Source organism: Medicago sativa, chromosome 2 (assembly GCF_051527215.1).
Source record: "Medicago sativa cultivar Bolivia chromosome 2, Bolivia_mono, whole genome shotgun sequence".
Lineage (NCBI taxonomy): Eukaryota > Viridiplantae > Streptophyta > Magnoliopsida > Fabales > Fabaceae > Medicago > Medicago sativa.
The window spans coordinates 33,445,847-33,467,513 of NC_140750.1; the positions used below are offsets into that span (position 1 = coordinate 33,445,847).

General features: G+C 33.0%; 1 long non-coding RNA gene across 3 annotated transcripts; it reads right to left on the bottom strand.

Annotated features, from left to right (window-relative positions):
* Positions 1-2,648: 2,648 nt before the first annotated feature.
* LOC146946384 (uncharacterized) lies at positions 2,649-8,907 on the bottom strand. 3 transcript variants are annotated; one of them, XR_015026712.1, is made up of 5 exons: positions 8,414-8,907; positions 8,165-8,281; positions 4,703-5,680; positions 4,484-4,569; positions 2,649-2,814 (listed from the first exon to the last, which is right to left on the bottom strand). It is a non-coding gene; the product is annotated as an uncharacterized LOC146946384 (long non-coding RNA). The 3 variants fall into 3 exon arrangements; XR_015026713.1 differs by lacking the exon at positions 2,649-2,814 and adding an exon at positions 6,938-7,018 and having other exon boundaries at positions 4,058-4,569; positions 8,414-8,882; XR_015026711.1 differs by lacking the exon at positions 2,649-2,814 and having other exon boundaries at positions 4,018-4,569.
* Positions 8,908-21,667: the final 12,760 nt, after the last annotated feature.

Sequence of the window (21,667 nt, forward strand, 5' to 3'; positions counted from 1 at the left end):
AGGGACAAGTTCAAACTTCATATTTATCAAAATTGTAACCATTAGTCTAAAATCTCATTTTCGCAACAAGGGACATTCCAATACCTTCATTTTACCGAATACGAAACCAAATAGGTTCACATATCATGTTTCGCGTCAAGGGACATTGAGGGACATGGTCAACCTTCAAAATTGTCAAACCTTTAACCATATAAGCTAAAATCTCGTTTTTGCGATAAGGGACATCCCATTACTTTCTGTTACCAAATTTAAAACCAAATAGGTTCACATATTATGTTACGCATCAAAGGACATCGAGGGACAATTTCAACCTTCATATTTATCAAACTTTTAACCATATAGGCTACAATCTCATTTTCACGACAAGGGTCATTTCAAGACTTTCATTTTACCTTATTTAAAACAAAATAGGTTCACATATCATCTTTCAAATCAAGGGACAAGTTCAATCTTCTCATTTATCAAACTTGTAACCATTCTCTTTTTTGCTACAAGGGTCATTCCAATACTTTCATTTTACCAAATACATAAACAAATAGGTTCACATATCATGTTTCAAATCAAGCGACATCAAAAGACAATTTCAAACTTCCCATTTATCAAACTTTGTAACCATATAGGCTAAAATCTCGTTTTTGTGACAAGGGTCATCCCAATACTTTATATTTACCTTATTTAAAACCAAATAGGTTCAAATATTTTGTTCCGTAACAAGGGACATCGAGGGACAATTTCAAACTTCCAATTTATCAAACATGTAACCATTTAAGCTAAAATCTCTTTTTCGCGGCAAATATAAGACATAACTCAATAAAATAAAAAGAAAAAACTCCAAAGTTATAAACCCAAAAGACAATCGATAAAAAAATAAACAAAACATACAAAAGAGATTATATTTTGACGGCAAAATTCAATATCTAAAAAAACTAAAACAAATGGTAAAAGATTAATAAACAGAGATGTTGTGGTGATTAAAGAAATTAAATTTACAAGTGTTACACGACTAACCTTGAGAGAATTGCATATATGATTGATCCATCAATCAAGAAGCTTCGTATTTCTTCCCATTTGTTGCATTGTCTTCCTACATTATTTGATCCATACGATAAACAGGAAAGCCAAGAAAATACTTTGCTGCAGAGGCATCCTTCCCATTTTTTGCACAATCTTACTACATCAGTAATTATTAACAAAGTTTATCAAACTTGTAACGATATAAGCTAAAATCTCGTTTTCGCGGCAAGGATCATCTCATTACTTTCTCTTTACATAATTTAAAACCAAATAGGATCAATATTATGTTACGCATCAAAGGACATCGAGGGACAAATTCAACCTTCATATTTATCAAACTTCTAACCATATAGGCTAAAATCTCATTTTTGCAACAAGGGTCATTCCAATACACTTTCATCTTACCGAATACAAAACCAAATAGTTTCATATATCATATTTTGCATCAAGGGACATCGAGGGACAAGTTCAACCTTTATCAAACTTCTAACCATATAGGCTAAAATCTCATTTTCAAACTTCTAATTTATCAAACTTGTAGGCATATATACCAAAATCAAATTTTCGCGACAAGGGTCATTCCAATACTTTTATTTTACCGAATTTAAAATCAAATATGTCCAAATATCAAGTTTTAAATCAAGGGAAGTTGAGGGACAAGTTCAAACTTCATATTTATCAAAATTGTAACCATTAGTCTAAAATCTCGTTTTCGCAACAAGGGACATTCCAATACCTTAATTTTACCGAATACGAAACCAAATAGGTTCACATATCATGTTTCGCGTCAAGGGACATCGAGGGACATGGTCAACCTTCAAAATTGTCAAACCTTTAACCATATAAGCTAAAATCTCGTTTTTGCGATAAGGGTCATCCCATTACTTCCTGTTACCAAATTTAAAACTAAATAGGTTCACATATTATGTTACGCATCAAAGGACATCGAGGGACAATTTCAACCTTCATATTTATCAAACTTTTAACCGTATAGGCTACAATCTCATTTTCACGACAAGGGTCATTTCAAGACTTTCATTTTACCTTATTTAAAACAAAATAGGTTCATATATCATCTTTCAAATCAAGAGACAAGTTCAATCTTCTCATTTATCAAACTTGTAACCATTCCCTTTTTTGAAACAAGGGTCATTGCAATACTTTCATTTTACCAAATACAAAAACAAATAGGTTCACATATCATGTTTCAAATCAAGCGACATCAAAAGAAAATTTCAAACTTCCCATTTATCAAACTTTGTAACCATATAGGCTAAAATCTCGTTTTATATTTACCTTATTTAAAACCAAATAGGTTTAAATATTTTGTTACGTAACAAGGGACATCGAGGGACAATTTCAAACTTCCAATTTATCAAACATGTAACCATTTAAGCTAAAATCTCTTTTTCGCGGCAAATATAAGACATAACTCTATAAAATAAAAAGAAAAAACTCCAAAGTTATAAACCCAAAAGACAATCGATAAAAAAATAAACAAAACGTACGAAACAAATTATATTTTGACGACAAAATTGAATATCTTAAAAAACTAAAACAAATGGTAAAAGATTAATAAAGAGAGATGTTGCGGTGATTAAAGAAATTAAATTTACAAGTGTTACACGACTAACCTTGAGAGAATTGCATATTTAATGATTGATCCATCAATCAAGAAGCTTCGTATTTCTTCCCATTTGTTGCATTGTCTTCCTACATTATTTGATCCAGACGATAAACAGGAAAGCCAAGAAAATACTTTGCTGCAGAGGCATCCTTCCCATTTTTTGCACAATCTTACTACATCAGTAATTATTAACAAAATTTATCAAACTTGTAACGATATAAGCTAAAATCTCGTTTTCGCGGCAAGGATCATCTCATTACTTTCTCTTTACATAATTTAAAACCAAATAGGTTCAATATTATGTTACGCATCAAAGGACATCGAGGGACAAATTCAACCTTAATATTTATCAAACTTCTAACCATATAGGCTAAAATCTCATTTTTGCAACAAGGGTCATTCCAATACACTTTCATCTTACCGAATACAAAACCAAATAGTTTCATATTTCATATTTTGCATCAAAGGACATCGAGGGACAAGTTCAACCTTTATCAAACTTCTAACCATATAGGCTAAAATCTCATTTTCGCATCATGTTTCGCATCAAGGGACAAGTTCAAACTTCTCATTTATCAAACTTGTAGGCATATATACCAAAATCAAATTTTCGCGAAAAGGGCCATTCCAAATAGTTTCATATTTCATATTTTGCATCAAGGGACATCGAGGGACAAGTTCAAACCTTTATCAAACTTCTAAACATATAGGCTAAAATTTCATTTTTGCAACAAGGGTCATTCCAATACACTTTCATCTTACCGAATACAAAACCAAATAGTTTCATATATCATATTTTGCATCAAGGGACATCAAGGGACAAGTTCAACCTTTATCAAACTTCTAACCATGTAGGCTAAAATCTCATTTTCGCATCATGTTTCGCATCAAGGGACAAGTTCAAACTTCTCATTTATCAAACTTGTAGGCATATATACCAAAATCAAATTTTCGCGACAAGGGCCATTCCAATACTTTTATTTTACCGAATTTAAAACCAAATATGTCCAAATATCAAGTTTTAAATCAAGGGAAGTTGAGGGACAAGTTCAAACTTCATATTTATCAAAATTGTAACCATTAGTCTAAAATCTCGTTTTCGCAACAAGGGACATTCCAATACCTTCATTTTACCGAATACGAAACCAAATAGGTTCACATATCACGTTTCGCGTCAAGGGACATCGAGGGACATGGTCAACCTTCAAAATTGTCAAACCTTTAACCATATAAGCTAAAATCTCGTTTTTGCGATAAGGGTCATCCCATTACTTTCATTTTACTGAATACAAAACCAAATAGGTTCACATATCATGTTTCATGGAATATTAATACAAATGTGTTGTTCACTAAATCAAAAGAAGAGAACAATGGTATTCACACAATAATATTCTCTTATAGAGTAGATGCATCGGAAACACAGGTGAACAATATCTAACAATATCAAACAATAGTCACATGCATCTAAATCATGTTTTAGATCCATATTACCCTTATTTATGTCTTCAGAATTCTACTTCGAAACCAATAGAAATATGTACATATGGCGAAGAAAATAGATGCATTTGCTACTTCAGTGATGATGAAAACCTGCTAAAACCATAACTTACCATCCATCTTAACTAATATATAAGATCTTATTTCAGCTTTTCAGAACAAATTAAGATGGGGCTGGTCCAAAAAAGGTTCAGGGTAATGATGCGAAGCAATGTGTATCATTTCAATATTCTTTGGAGTCACATTTCCGGATATAAACAGAAGTGGTTGCAAAGTACAATGATTAAAATAAGCTGCAAGTAGATGAATGCAAAATATTAGATGGATAGAGTAAGTCGCAAGTACCTATGTAGTGCACAAGCTTTACATTTGTTACAATACACCAACGTCTCTTCAAAGCCTACATCGCCACATGTAAGACAGACAGGTATCTGCAACAAGTAGACATAGTTTTAATTCAGTGATTCATAAAAGGTATATAGCTCAAAAAAACATATTTCAAGAAGAAGAAAAAAAACAGTATTATTTGAAACTTCCCAGGGAAGTCAGAAAATGAGACAAAACCTGAGGCAACTTAGCTGTCTCTGACTCGGTGACGAGAACATCCATCTCCATTTCCGATTGACAACTTATGTCTGCAGCTTCAGTTTCAGTACTAACCTCTGCAAGAGCATCAATCTCCACTGCAGCTTCCGATACTTAAGGTTCAACTTCAATATGTAGATCATGTTCAGTTAGGAGTTCAAAACTTGACACTGATGCATCTGGCGGTGCGGATGCAAGTGGTTCTGTAACAACTTCAATTGCTACATAATCAGAATTCACAACTTTTGTTTGGTTGTCAGTCATAGAACCAGCAGAGTCTGTCATATTAGAGCCTGTTGAAGCATTCACCAATTGTGTCTAATTATTCTTTTCCACAATATTTTTAAACTTGTGATGTTCTTTGCCTTTGTACTCTTGAAACAGTGAGGCCGAGACATGTCGAGACTGTATTTCAAAACTAGATCCTTCAACAGGGATTGATGCCATTTTAGGTGAAGCCACACACCCTGATGGTTGTTTTAATCCAGGTCTTTGGACTAGAGATTTGACTGAACTTGACTTTGCATTGGCCTCATGTTTTCATGATTTCAAGGGTCTTCTTACCCCATTATCCATCGTCATGTATTTATCTCATGTGGCTCCCCTAATGTCACGCTTGGAACCATCATCCTGTGCACGATTGTTATCCATAAGTTTCCTTTTGACCAGTGTTATCCCCAAGTTGCCTTGTAGAACTTTCAGCCAGAACATTCTTCTGCTTGAAACTAGGACTCACATTTTCCACCTTGAAACCGCGATCCTTAGCACCAGCATAATCCCCAAATTTCAAATTTGGAACCTACAGCTGGAACTTCCTTGTTGCTGAATCGGGGAGCTTCACGACACACATTTTCCTTGTAGTTCAATGGTTCCCGACTGAAATCATCGAATGGCCAATCATCATTCAACGGCATTACCATTCCAACCACCTCTATAATTGTTTTGAAAATCTCCTTTCTGCAAATAAGCATTCAAATATGAAGCAGTATGTTAGATATAAAACCAATCATGTCTTTCACTTAACAACTTCAGCGTTTGAAACAATTAATTTATGACATAGTGCATGGATAGATATTGCGGCATTATTCAGAAACAACTACCTCTACTCTCTTGCAATAAGGTTCAAACTCTAAACTATTAGAATAATTATTTATACCATTCAGAAACCGACTATATCACTCAAAAAACATTAAACTTAATATCATTCAGAAGCATTTTTTAAACAAAATTCATTCAAAACAAGAAGTTACAAATAAAATAGACAAAAAGAGAAAGATTCTTCAAATTCCTCATATGAGAAAAATTCCTCAGGTTAAAATAACAACAAAATTTAGTAACTTTCACCGGTTAAAAACGAGTAAACCACCAAATTAGTCGTTGAAATTATGAATATTTCAAAATGGTCCCTACCTCTAAAACAATGAAGTTGGTCCCTATATTTAACCTTTAATATCAATCAGGTCCCTATGAATATTTCAAAAAGGTCACTGACTCAATTAAATTGTCATGTTTGTTACTATATTTAACCATTTACTATCAACTGACCCTAACATTTTGTTAAAATGATTAGCATTTTTATAACAGCACCCAAATTTATAGGGCGCTTTCATTTAGCTCTGTAAGATTATGAATAAACGAACGAAGGATAGATCTTCAAGGGACCATGCATCTCTATGTTGATATTAAAGGTGTGGCTCATGTCTGACACATCTCAGTGTTCAACACCGACATGACACCAACAGATATATTCAATCACTTAAATTTTTAATGTGTCCATATTAGTGTCATGTCCGGTGTTTGTACTTCATGGGTCTTGACCTGTTCGCTGCTATAGAAATAGATTATACATAACTGATTATATGGTATAAGCAGCAAATAAGCTATTTATGGAAACAAGGCCTGAGTCTCTCTGAGAGAATTACTTATAAGAAAACTTTAGACATGAAACTCAACTACAAACATATAAGAAAATTTTAGACATAGCACTCAACTACCAACAAAGTGTGTATTTTCTGTCACGAAAAAAAGTAACAACATTGATTTAACTTTTAGTAAAGCATAGATCACATATTAGCCAGAAGTGATTAAAAGCTTTTGTATTAAGCTGCAAAATTTAGACTACATAACAAAAATAACACCAGTTCAAATTCAATACAAACCAAATCAATTTTGCAAAATCAAGTTTATTCTGAAACACATTTGCCAAACACTCACCCAAACATACACAAAGCAGGCCAACTCATTAATCTCTATTTTCTTTCTGTTCAATTTACACGCACCATTTTCCCATTTACCCTGCACAAATCAAGCATTGATTGACAGCCATGCAACTTCACTAACTACACCATGGATATTAAGATATAGATAGAGAGAGAACCTCAATGAAAGGAAGATCAGACACAACACACATTTCTCCTTGGCATTATAAGGATATTTAGGTTGATCTAGTTAAACTTTATATTGAATTACTTAATCTTCTGAACCCTACAAATCTTCCCAATATTGGAGGAGAGTCTCACTTAAGTGAGAATGAAGTTAACTCCCCTCCAATCCCTTCATCTTCCCATCCCTCTAAAACAATAAACCAAAGAACAAAATTTAAAATAATTCCTTTCATCCCCTCTCTCCCCCATCCTATCCCCCACATATCCCCTAAACAAATACTATGTAAGTATCCATATTTGCTCATTGTGGATGATAACCTCGCATTTTCCGTAACTCATTACCGAATTATTCTTTAATCAGCCCCTACTTTCAATGATAGTCCCGTCTAAGTAAATGAAAAGCGACAACTATACAGCTAATATACATTAAGAGATCCTTTTACCTAAACAAATTAATATAAATGTAGTGGTGACGGTGTCCTATGTTTTTTTACATTAGCAATGTTGGAATGTCGTGCCTATGCTTCATAGTTAAATAGCATGTTGACACTTCATCATGTTTGCACAATGTAAGACATACCATTATAACGGGCGTACATGTAAGACATACAATAAGAATCCAAGTCTTATCTCACTCGGTTTTGAGACATGATACACAGAAGAAGAAATGGAAAGATACAAATTGTTACGCAAACAAGATAATACCAGCATCAGCATAAAGAACAATATAACAATAATGTTATTAAGGTATAAAGTAAGTAGTATCTATGATTAAAAACAGACAAAAAAGTTACAACAAGAACCTGATTACTAATCAGGTATCAGCCCTCTCAGCAATGTTAGGCAGTTTATAATTTTAAGCGACGTAAACTCCGGCAAATAAGCTATTTATGGAAACAAGGCCTAAGTCTCTTTAAGAGAATTACTACCAAATACAATCATATCATGTTATATGTTATAGCAATACATTAAAATACCCTAATTTCAAAATCAACATTAACCTCATGAACCATAACACACGAAATCGAAGTCAAAAACAAAAATCAAAGAAACGTACTTGATTTCCAGTAGAAATCCGTGAAATGTCAAGGACTTCATACGCGTCTCGCAGGTGTCACATCTTTCTTCTCCAACCTGGACGACGTCGTATTCGTGGGTCTTGACCATGTGGCTGCTATAGAAATAGATAATACATAAGTGATTATATGCTATAAGCAGTAAATAAACTAAAACCACACACTATCAAAATCAAAATTAACATTAATCGACATTAATCAATTTCAAATTCAAAAAACAAAAATCGAACCAATTTTCTGGTATAATCGGTTCTCGCTGGCACCACCGACATCGTCTCTGAACCCCTCCGCTTCCACCACCACCACGAAAAAACTTTCATCTTCTTCCCTATCTCTTTCCCTTCCTCCACCTCACGCTATCTCATTCGAACCACCGTAATCTGCTCCTTGCGGTCTCCATGGCCACAAAACCTCGCCCGTGACAGCGCATACACCTTCTACACCGCCACCGATTACATGTGCTCGTGACGGCGTCGGCGTCGCTTCGTTCTTCTCCGAATTCGACCGTTCGAAAACGACGTCGTAATACAAAACCGTAATTCGTTTTCAACAAAAACAAAAACAATAATTGGAATCAAAACCCACGTTATTAAGTTGAGAATTCAAGTTGGTTAATTTGTGAATGTGAATGTGAAATCGAAAATGAAGAGAGAGAGAGAGAGAGAGAGAGAGAGAGAGGAGAGAACGTTAATAAGAAATAATTTCAATTTTGAATTTTTATTTTGTTTTTATAGGTAAAATAAACTATATTTACTAGGTTGGTTAATTACGGAGTTAAGCAATGTTTGGCCCATGTTATTTTTAACTTTTCTTTCTTCATTTAAAAGGAGAACTAGATTTTTTGACTCGTGCTCCGCACAGGTTTATTGTAAAGGGATTGACATACGAATAATAAAATGCAATATATAATCGGTAACGGTGAAAAAAATAACATGTGATAATTCATAGTAGACAAAATAAAACACTTCATAAAATGTATGAAATCTGAAAATATTATAAAAGAAAATTCGGTAATCCTATCAATAATTCGTTAAAAGAAATATGAAATTTTTAGTACATTGGCATGTAGTTTCATCACACATTGCAAAATACTTCCTCGTATACGATGTTAGACGTTACATTGATATCTTCACCATCTTCATCAGTGATCAATATCTTTAGTCCTTCTCTGGATGTAACTCTTGAAACAGCAACATACAACTGTCCGTGAGAAAATACAGGTGTAGGTAGATATACACCAACATGTTTAAGCGACTGCCCTTGACTTTTGTTAATTGTCATTGCAAATGATACAGTCAAAGGAAATTGTGAGGATGGGCAATAAAATGTTAGATAATCCTTCGAGAAGTGCATATGAAAGGGAAAAGGTTATCGCAAAATATTAATCAAGGAAATATAAAATATTTGGTGTTGAAATCAAAAATTAATTTGACCTCGAAAATCATTGTCTTTATCTTTTAGTACTCATTGTCTTTAAGTAACTTATCTAAAATATAAGTCATTATGTAATTTCATGAGCATGGATAATCACAAACTAATGATGTAAATTTAGAGCCAAAGTTTTAGGGTTGAGGATTAGCATTTAATGATGCAAATTTAGAGCCAAAATTTTAGGATTGAGTTGTTGCAAACCTAATAAGGGATTAGTGGAGGGAAAAAATTAGGTTAAGTTGCTGCAGACTTAACAAAATGAATAAATAAGGATTAGGGTCAAATACTCATTATAGGTATTTATGCGCTTTCTAGAGGTTTCTAGAATCCAGAAGAGGCGGCCCTGGTGCGATGGGGAAAGGTCCTACTATATCTACTGTCCATTTGAAGAAAGGCCAAGGTGAAAACACTGAGGTCAATTCGTTGGCCGGTGCATGTTTTTTATCAGAGAATCTCTAACATTTATCACACTTTTTTACGAGCTCGGCCCAGTCTTGTAACAATGTTGGCCAATAATAGCCTGCCCTTCAAAATTTGGCAGTCAAAGCTCATCCCCCGATGTGGCTTTCGCATAATCCTTCATGCACTTCTAGTAACACAAGTTTTGTTTCGCTTTCTCCTAGGCATCGGAGCATAGGCGTCGCCTTTCCCATTTTGTAGAGTTTTCCTGCAAGCTTTGTGAATTTTGATGCTCTCCTGCGTACCAAAGCTTTTTCCTCTTCATTTTTTGGGGCGAAGGCTCCAGTTAGGTATTTAATTAGGGTGGGGGTCATCTATCCTTCTTCCTCCTCTGTAGTCATATTAACGTCTATCGCTTTGGTACTTGGTTTAGAGATGACTTCTTGAATCACTGTTCTGTTGTTCACTGGCTTCTTGGTACTGGCGAGTTTTGCTAAAAGATCGGCCCTGGCGTTCTGTTCTCGAGGGAAGAAATTTTCTTCGAAGAATTTGAAACTGCCTGCTATAAAAGATTCGTTCTGTTTTTAGCGAATTTGCATTGTATCGATGTACTCTATAAATTTGAATGAATGAATATCATTTATTTTTGTCAAAAATAAAATAAATAAAATAAAAATTAAAATTGTAATAAAGTCAATTGGATAAGAAGGAGAAGAAATAGGAAAGAAATTGTTTTTCTTTTATTTGCTAAAGATCGGGAATTAATTTTATATTTTCAAAATTATCATTAGGAACATAAAATTAAAATTAAGAAGATCATGAGTTTATAAAAGGACAATTATGAAAATTTGTTGGAGTACGATTTTGATACATTGTTAGTAGATGTTTTATGTATTGTTTGTCTATTTTTTTGGTGTGCATATATTGTTAGTACTTAGTAGATAGTACAAGTGATAAACCTTAAAACAAAATTAAACTAAAATAAATAGAATCGGATAAGAAGGAGAAGAAATAGGAAAGAAATTGGTTTTTTTTTTAGGGTTAATAGTGTTTTTGGCCCCTGTAATATAGTGCACTTTTCGTTTTAGCCCCTGTAAAAAAAATTTACATTCCCCCTTGACAAATGAAGATTCTTCAGGATTGGCCGCCGACCCCATTGTGTCAGCAGATCTACGTGGCAGTGACGTGTCATTTTCTTTTTCTTTTTCAATTTTTTTCATGCCACGCGTGTAAATAAATGTCCACATCATTTATAATTAAAAAATAAAAAAACTAAAAAATTTAAAATTACATAAAATTGTTTTTTTTGTAATTATCTATTTTAAAAAAACATTTTATTTATTTAAAAAAACAAAATCAGAATTTGAAGGGATTTTTGTTTTTAACCCTTATCATATCAGAATTCATCTCAAACACTTGAAAGAGAAACACATTTGAGAAGAACAAAACCCTAACTCATTGTGAAGAACGAAATCCGTACAAACCAAACCTAGAAAACCGGATCGATTCCCACGAAGAACAAGATGAAGTCGAAGAAGAAAAATGTCGCGAAGGAGAAAAAGGTTGCGAAGGGGAAGAATGAAAACGACGGAAGGAAGAAGATGGAAGTGTCTCAGAAGGATGCGAACATGATGAACGAAGGAACATCGAAGAAGAACAACGATGGAACGTCGAAGAAGAACAAAGAAGTTCGCATGTTTCCTGATGTAAGTCATTTTTTAAAATATTTAATTACAAACAAAAAATAATAATTTTATGTAATTTTAAATTTGTCAGTTTTTTTATTTATTTTATTATAAATGACGTGGACATTTATTTACACGCGTGGCATGAAAAAAAATTGAAAAAGAAAAAGAAAATGACACGTCACTGCCATGTAGGAGATTCTGCTGACACAATGGGGTTAGGGCCAATCTTGAAGAATCTTCATTTTTCAAGGGGGGAACCTAAAGAAATTTTTTTCCAGGGGCTAAACCAAAAGTGCACTATATTACGGGGACCAAAAGCACTATTAGCCCTTTTTTTTTATTTGTTAAAGAAAGGGAATTAGTTCCCTATCTTATATTTTGCAAAATTACCTTTAGACACATAGAAGTTCATGGGTTCATAAAAGGTCAATTGTGAAAATTTGGTGGTGTACAATTTTTACATATTGTTTAGTAGATAGATTGGTAGAAGTGATAAACCAAAAAATAAAATAAAAACGTAATCCAAAAATAATAATAATAATAATAATAATAATAATAATAATAATAATAATAATAATAATAATAATAATAATAAAGCGAATTATAGAAGAAGAAAGAGGAAAGAAATTGGTTTTTATTTTATTAGCCAAAGATATGGAATTAATTTTATAATTTGCAAAAAAAAAAAATTTAACAAATCAAAATGAGATATATTATAAACAACTGAGTTGCCCCCCACACAAGATGTGGAAGGAGAAACTACAGGAAATATTTACAGAGTCACGGTGCCAAAAAGAAAGCACGAACCAAATAAAAAGCTAAATTACATAATTATGCCCATACAGGGGATCAGATGTTTCCACCAGTCGTTAGAACTGTAGCTGAAGGAAACATGTTTAGATTTCAGCCATAAGAATGAAGAATTTTGCTCTCCACCCAGCACAAATTACTCGCACCCTGCAGCGTTGCCATTTTTACCCCTGCGCAAGTTAAGTCACGCTGCGCACCTTAACTTGCGCAAGTTATATATTATGCGTGACTTAACATGCGCTGCGTGAGTTAACTTGCGCAGCGTTAGTTAAGTCATATATCAGCAACACAGAAACACATTTCCCTCATATCTCCAACTTCCCAACTTTGAAATTTTCCCCCCATATCCGATTTTCATCATTCTTGCGCCATTCAAAGCCAATTTCTCCCACATTATCAAGTAAGTGATGATTATCTTACTTAATTGCATTAAACTTGTAGAAATTTTAGTTTTTTTTGAAGAAATATGACATTTTTAGGTTTTTATAAATTTGGCTTGCATGTTAGTTTTGATGATTGTTAGTGACGAATTAACTTAGGAATTGTTGTTTAGAAGTTGTTTAGAGTAGAATGTGGTAGTTTAGGGTCTACAAATTGTTAGATTAAGGTAGGTGTTTGAAAATTGCACACCATGTGTTTGGTAAAATGTCTCAATGGTAATTATTTTGTTTTTTTGGATTGTGACTTATCAAATTAGTTAGCATATGGTTTGTTAATTTTGATTATAACATGTTTGACTGCAATGTGGTAGTTTACGGATTGAAATGACATTGTTGGAATTTTAGTGTTGTTGTTGAATTGTTGGAAATGACACAATGTGCGTGTGAAAATGTATATTGAATTTGTGTTTTATTAAATGTTGTGCAGATATGCCTCGGAGGAATACGTCTCAGAGACCGCCTGAGCCGCCTCAGGATAGGAGTGACGGACTTAGGGCAGGGAGGATGGCCCCTACTGGTAGTGCACGGAGGGAGAAAGAAGCATTACGCCCTCCTATGGTTGGTCGAGGGAGAGGTGGGGGAACGAGACTTGCTAGAGTTGATGCTGCAGGGGGGTCAATGTCACAGACGGGTCCATCCCAGACGGTGAACCCGACACAGTATCACCAGGATTATCAAGTGTATGAGCAGGCGCATGATCAGGCCTATCATTTTCAGGAGCCTCAGCCTCAGCTGTATCAGTTTGTTATTCAGGAGCCTGCTTTTGAGGAGTCGCCTGTTATTGAGGAGCCTCAGCAGAATGATGAGCCTGAGCAGCCTGAGCAGCCTGAGCCTCGTTTTCAGGGGGTTTCGAGGGTGGTGTACGAGGCCGGCCCAGATGGCTATGCAGGGGGTCCTTCTGATCTCACGCTTTTACCTAACTTTGGTGGACATGTGGAATGCAGGATATGGTTGATGCCGATGTAAGTATAATTTAATGTTTATTTTACTTCCTTTTTGTTTTGAAATTCAATTAAAATAATTAATGTTGTTGTTAAATGTCTATGTTATTCTTACCCAGTGTTTATTTTTATTCTTTTACTATTTATACAACTTATTCTAATTATTATTTTACTTATTTAATGTTAGACTTAACATTTATGTTAGCATATATTTAATGTTTGTTTTACTTGTTATTTATTTAACAGTGTTGTTTGTTGTGTTTTGTTTTTGTATTTCAGTTTCGAAGAAGACATAGGGTGAAAGGTATCTCACACGGGAAGAAGCTGAGCATCAAAAACTTGGCATTGCCTATTCCTGGGGAACAAAATGAGTGGTTTTGGAATGAAGTGAATATGTCTGGTCTGACTCCCCCTGACTAGTGGGTACAAGAACATATCTCACGGTTGTGCGATGGCAGAGAGATGGCATGAGGAGACCAGCAGCTTCCATCTACCTGTTGGAGAGATTACCATCACACTAGATGATGTGGCGTGTCTCCTAGGCATCCCCATCACTGGGAGACTCCTTCCTGATAGAAAGTTAACCCGTGAGGAGGGGCTAGAGATGATGCAGGCGGACCTATTATTTACATAGAAGGATGCCACTAAGGAGCTGACAAAACAGGGTGGTTCTCAAATCAGTTTTGGTGTACTGAAGAGGCGATACGAGGAGCTCTTGAATAGGTGTAATCAGCTTCTTGAGATTGACACGGTTGAGGAGCAAAACGAGCGAGTTGTAGTTAGGTTGGCCTGCGTTAAGGCGTTTATGTTGCTCTTGCTTGGCTGGACCATTTTTTCCGCCAAGAACAACAAAAACATTAATCTTCTTTGGCTGCTTACGCTGCAAGATATGGACGAGTTGAACAGCTAGTCATGGGGTGGGATGAGACTTGTTTTCCTATATGAGCAACTATCTCTTACCTCCGACTCATCTGTGGCCTCCATTGGTGGTTACATGACATTGCTTGTGGTAATATTTGTTTTTCTTCTTTTTTACTTATTGGATCCTAAATGTTTAGTTGTTTGTATAATTCTAGCTGTGATATAAATATTTGTTTCTTTGTGTTTGCAGGGATGGACTTTGGCGCACTTCTCGAACATCATTCCGAGGATTGATGATGATGCCTACGACCCTACTGTTTCCCCGCTTGTGAGTAAATGGAAACCTCCTAGGGGCTTTACTGATCCGGGACATTACCGAGCTGCCATCGATTCGATGGAACTTTCTCATGTCACCTGGAGGTCGTACGAGAGACGACGACACATCACGCCCTTTCAGGATATATGCTGGTACTCCGGATGGATCATGGTCGGCAGCGACAGGATGGTCCGTCACTTGCCAGAGCGGGTTCTTAGGCAGTACGGGTATGTCCAGAGAATTCCCAGGCCTCCTACAGACATTGAGCTTCTTGCGGCGGATGACGTGGCCCAGGCCTTCACGGAGTTTGCTCTACATGTCCTTAGCCATCAATACAATTGTGCAGTTAACTACCGCACCGTAGAAAATTGTTCGAGATTTACACCTCCAATATGGTACTAAGATCACTCTTTAATACTGAAACCACTCTAATATGGTACTGTGACCGCTACATTATGGTGCTAAGACCACTCAGATGTGGTGTTATCACTCTTCTAACCTTTAAGTTCTCCAAAATATCAATATGGTAATACGACCACTCAAATATGGTGATACCATCATTTTAACTTTTTAATTTCTCCAAAAATAGAAAAATATTGAATGAATATTTATATACTGTTAAGATCATTCTTAATTCCGATGAGACATATATTATCGCAAGAAGAAGAATAGCTCGTTAACATAAACTGGAGGGAGAATAGAGAAAGAGTTCTCGACAACTCAATAGAATTACTCTTTGGTGTGATTTTTGAACTTAGTGGAGTCTATATTTATATAGAGATTTTGTAACTGCTTTAACTAAAATTGCGGCAGCAGTTACACTAGTGGATAAGATCAAAACAAAACTTAACCAATAATCAGCTCAACAAATCATGTGGATAATATCAAAACGAAACAAACCGACAAAAGTGGAGGTAAGAAACTTATTAGATATGAATGAAGAAAATATAAGAAATTCAGTTGGATTCTCAAACCTTATCACAACCAACATAAGTTAAAATTATAGGAGGTGATATCTATACTATATATAAAGAAAATAACTCATTTTAGTTCTTTTGGGCTGACTTTTTTCTTCCAAAATTGCACTTAATTTTCAATACAAATAACACATGTAACAAATAAATAAGAATAAATTTAAATATTAAAATATAGGGTTAAATATGTTTTTAGTCCCTATAAAATTGAGCTCTTTTAAGTTTAGTCCTTACTTAATTTTAATAGTTCTTTTAGTCCTTACAAAAAAATTATGCACTCAGTATTAGTCCCTGCTCAATTCAAATTTGTTTAATTTATGCTTAAACTCGTAAGTTTTTGAACAATTTTTTGCAGACGTGTTAAGAACATTACTAAAAGTTCCTCCGCAAAAAATTATTGCAAAATTTGATTTCTACGTCTAGATTTTATTACTTTTATCTTTAAGTTTTGTCGTTTTAAAAAATTCACAATTAATTCGTTTCATGTTAAAAAAATTCTAAATTTTAGTAAATGAACCTTTCATAGTGTTATAAACTTATCTCAAAAAAATAATTCAAAAATTTAAGAGTTTGAGAATAATTAAACAAACATTTTTTTAGCGGGACTAAAATTAGAAGTAAATTATTTTTGTAGGGACTAAAAAAACTATTAAAATTAAGTAAGGACTAAACTTAGAAGTTTCAAATTTTATAGGGACCAAAAACATATTTAACCCTAAAATATAAATGTAACAAACACAAACGTCCACTTTTTCCTTTTTCATTTAAAATTATTAACAAACTAGATCAGTATATCTATACTTACTTTTTCATTATCTCAATTATACCCTTAAACAACAATTTTTTCTATAATAAAGATTGTCGTTGGTGTCATTAAAAAAATAAAAAATTATATTATATTTTTTGTTATATTGTGGTTTCATCTATACTGTATATAAAGAAAACAACCTCATTCATGTCTTTTGGGCTGACTTTTTCTTTCCAAAAAATGCCTTCAATTTTCAATACAAACACATGTAACAAATAAATCTATATCTATATTATATATAAAGAAAACACCACTTTTTAGTTCTTTTGGGCTGACTTTTTCTTTTAAAAAATGCCCTCAATTTTCAATACAAATAACACATGTAACAAATAAATAAGAATAAATTTAAATATTAAAATAAAAATATAACAAACACAAATGTCCACTTTTTCCTTTATCATTTAAAAAGTGTAACAAACTAGATAAGTATATCTATACTTACTTTTTTCATTATCTCAATTATACCCTCAAACAACAACTTTTTCTATAATAAAGATTGTCGTTGGTGTTATTAAAAGAATAAAAATTTAGATTATATTTTTCGTTATATTGTGGTTTCATTGAAATAGATAATCACAGTTAGTTTAATTTGTTATAATTTGAAAGCAACAAATATTTATATTTTTACTTTTAATCAAAATTAAAATTTCATAAAAAAACACCGATCATAATTTTCAAGGCTTAATTGCATGTTTGATCCCTTATGTTTATTTTAGTTTTCAAGTTGGTCCTTTATGTTTTAAAAGTTTCAAGTTGGTCCCTTACGTTTTAAAAGTTTCGAGTTGGTCCAAAATGTTACTCATGTTGGAATAAGTTAGTCTCTTCCGTCACTTAAATTTAAAGATTCGGATTGACAATATGGGTGATGAAACTTAACTTATTTAAAAAATCAGTTTTAAAACATTTTTTAATTTTTTTTTGTTTTATTAAACTCAATATCATGTCGTGGAAGAGACTAACTTATTCCAATGTGAGTAACGTTTTGGACAAACTTGAAACTTTTGAAACGTAAGGGACCAACTTGAAACTTTTAAAACATAAGGGACCAACTTGAAAACTAAAATAAACACAAGGGATCAAACATGCAATTAAACCTAATTTTCAAACATTAGGACGATCAAAAGAGCTGAAAAACGGACACGTGAGTCCCCGTCTTTTCGCTAGTAAAAAATAATACTCCCTCCGTTCCTTTTTAAGTATCTTTTTAGGGTGAATTTTTTGTTCCTATTTAACTTTCTTTTTGGTATTTTAAGGGTACAATTTGTCAATTATACCCTTTGTCAATTACTCTTATTTTTTTCAATAAAACTAATTAATGCTATCAATTTGGAACAAAGTTTTTTTAAACAAAGTTCGTTTCTTTTTATCTTCAACTAGTTTAGAGACCCGGCGTTGCCCTAAATAGTAAGTTTTATAAGTTTTTGTGCACGAATACACATGTAAGTATATTAGATTGAATTTATTTAAATTTACAATTATAAAAATATCTTAAAAATATATATAAATGATGAGATGAATGTCCAATGCAAGAATAAAAAGTGTAACAAAATCAATAATGAATTAGTCCAAGTGGTAAGAGTTTTGGGTCTCTTTAAACATGTGGTCATGGGTTTGTTTCGTAGCCCATGCGTATGAGAGAAAAAAATCGATTGAAAGGGAATAAAATTGGTGTTTGGTAAACCTGAAAAAGGAAAATTGTTAGATGAAAAGAAGGTTTGGGGTTTATGCTTGTGCTCAAAATATGTAAATATGTGATTAACAAAAATTTATTTATTTATAATTAAAATTTGCAATAGAATATGCTGCTAAAAGATAACATAATAACTAATCAAACCTTTTTTTTTATCAAAAATATAAACTAATCGAACCCTTTTTTTCCTCAAACATAAAAACTAATTGAATGATATAGTGCTAAAAGATTAGTAATAACTAATTGAAGTTTCTTTTCCTAAAAACAAATAAACAAATTGAAGTCTTTTAATCATAAAATAAGATCATACATGTAAACTTTGTTGAAAGTATTATGTGTAGTTTGTTGAGATATTTCTGCTACATAAAATATTAGAAATTCAAAAAAAAAAATTAAAGAAAATATTGAGTGGATAAGATCAAAATGCTGTTGAGATATTTATGTTAATTGGTTTTTAAAAATAGAAAAAATAATAGAAATATTGAGAATGAATGTGGAAGTGACACGTGGCATAAAAAAACCTTACTTTATATATATACTATTGATTTTAAACAAAATTTTGTTACAAACAATGATTCCAAGAAGAGTTAAAATTCTATAAATAAAGATGAGCAGCAATTGTTGAAAATCTCCATGAATGTTCAAAAGGAAGAAAAAGTGGAAGACTCGCTAGAATTGTTAATGAAAGGTGAAGAGGGAACAATAGTTGAAGACTCGTTTGACAAGATACAGAAACAAGAACAAGAACAAGATGACAGTGAAGAAGAAGAAGAAGTTTCATCAATATAATTTTCATATTGACTTAAAATAATTAAAAAGATGTGCACAATATTTATAAAATTCACAATTGTTTGTTATGAGAAATAGTGCGTAAAAAAATAGGAATTTGTTGGAGAAAAAGATAATAACTGACAATTGTTTGTTATGAGAGAAAGAAAACATATTAAATTTATTGGAAAAATAAAGTTTGTGAAAAAAATAGGAATTTATTAGTGGATTAAAATGAGGGTATAAATTATAATAGGAAGAAAATGTGCAAAAATACACTTCGCTATTATGGAGGTAATTTTCTAAAAAGACACTAAAAAAAGAACGGATGGAGTAATTATTATTACTTTTGTCATTATCAAGTATTTAAAAATTAAATGCTACAATGTAAACACTACTAATTTATGATGGATCCCACACTCTCTGTTTTTTCAATTCACATCACACTAGCTCGAAGTCTTATTACTTGGTGTTTAATCTTCCAGTTTCCTTCCAACTTTACACCAATGTTCCGGCAATCCCCTACTTGAATTTAAAACATGACACCAATGTTCCGGCAATCCCCTACTTGAATTTAAAACATGGTTTCAAATAATAACTTCAAAGACGTCTCTATAAGGTTTACTAATAAACAAAGGTGTCACCTGCAACTTGAACTCTTACATAGTAGATATTATTCTGATTTAACAAAAGTTGCTCGTAGTATTGAACTGATCTATCTCAATCATAGAACCCGCAGCAAACCAAATCCTAAGGTGTATTTTAAAAGTATGTGCATTTATGGCCCTGCAAGTCTATAAACATTAAATTCAATTTTTGAAGGATAAACATTAAATTCATGTTAGTTTTGAATTAAAACTAATTACAAATAATACAATATAAACATGAGGGGTCAAGTTTGAGTTTTTTGTTTTTTTATAAACAACCACTATTAAAGTAGAAATTAGTTAGATTAACTATTGATTGATTAAATCCTACATGACAATTTGAACCCACAAAACATATCATCGTTTATCCACTTTAGTTCGCCAAGATGTTCTTGTTATTAAATTAGAATGAAGTCACATAAATTCATATTAGTTTCCTAGTTTTTGTGATGACTACAACATGAAGTTACTTGTTTATAAATTCTTATTCTATTGACGATATTAAAATTGTTAAGTTGGACATCTTTGTTTGGATTTGAATTAAAATATGTCTTAATTTCTATATGAGTGTGAGTATTAATGATACTATTACTATCGACTAACCACTTCGTCTATCGAGAAAAAGAAAAGAATATAAATTTATTTGTGATATATTAAATTCGTAAATTTTTTAAAAAAATTTGATATCCAATCCAAGTATCAACTACTCTCTCCGGTCACATTTATAAGCAAAAAACTACTTTCTAAGTTCATTGAATAATTAATGTATTTAGTCTATAATGTAGGCTAAATACATTATGTATTTAATGAATCTAAAAAGTAATTTTTTGTTTATAAATGTGACCAGAGGGAGTACTAATTAAAAAATATTAGAATTTTTTTCTAACCTCTTAAATAACTTTTTTTTTTTAGGAAAACCTCTTAAATAACCTGATCATCAACTTAATCCTGGATCCATAGTTTTAAAAACCGGCTCGGACCGGTTGGTTGAACCGGTCCGACCGGGAACCGGAGGGGTGACCGGTTCGAGCTGTCTCGTGGATCGGGCATGTTTTTAAACCGGTGCGAACCGGTATGACTTTGTAAAAACCGGCAAAAACCAGCGACTCGACAGTTTTTATAAACCGGACCGGGTTAATATTTGATTCATTCTTCAAACAAAAATCAGAACAAAAAAGACAAACTCAACAAAAAATAAGAAAGGAAGGTAGGATGTAAAGAAAAATTGCGGATTAATCAAGCAATCACGTGATTTTACAACGTTTGTAATCTTGTATCTAGTTCGATTTCAATTTGCATCCAAACTCTGTGTTTGTCTCGCGATTGCTAAGAAGATAGAGAACTGTGAAAGAAGGTTCTGTGTTGTAGATTATGATGTTGGCAGCGGCTATAAGAGCAATGAATGAAACTAGGGTTATTGCCTTACACCATTTCTTAGATTTCTGCTCTTCCCCCAGCACATTTCGCTCCCACCCAGCTGAAAATACTATAATGTCCTTGCGTTAGTTAAGTCACGTTGCGTGACTTAACTAACGCACATTGTAATTGTTGTGTGACTTAACTCACGCAGCGTGACTTAAGTCATTTAACAGCAAAACAGAGACACAGTTTCCTCATTTCTCCAACTTCTCCAAACACGAAATTTTCCCCTCCAAGTGCGATTTTCACCATTCTTGCGCCATTCAAAGCCAATTTCTCCCACAATATCAAG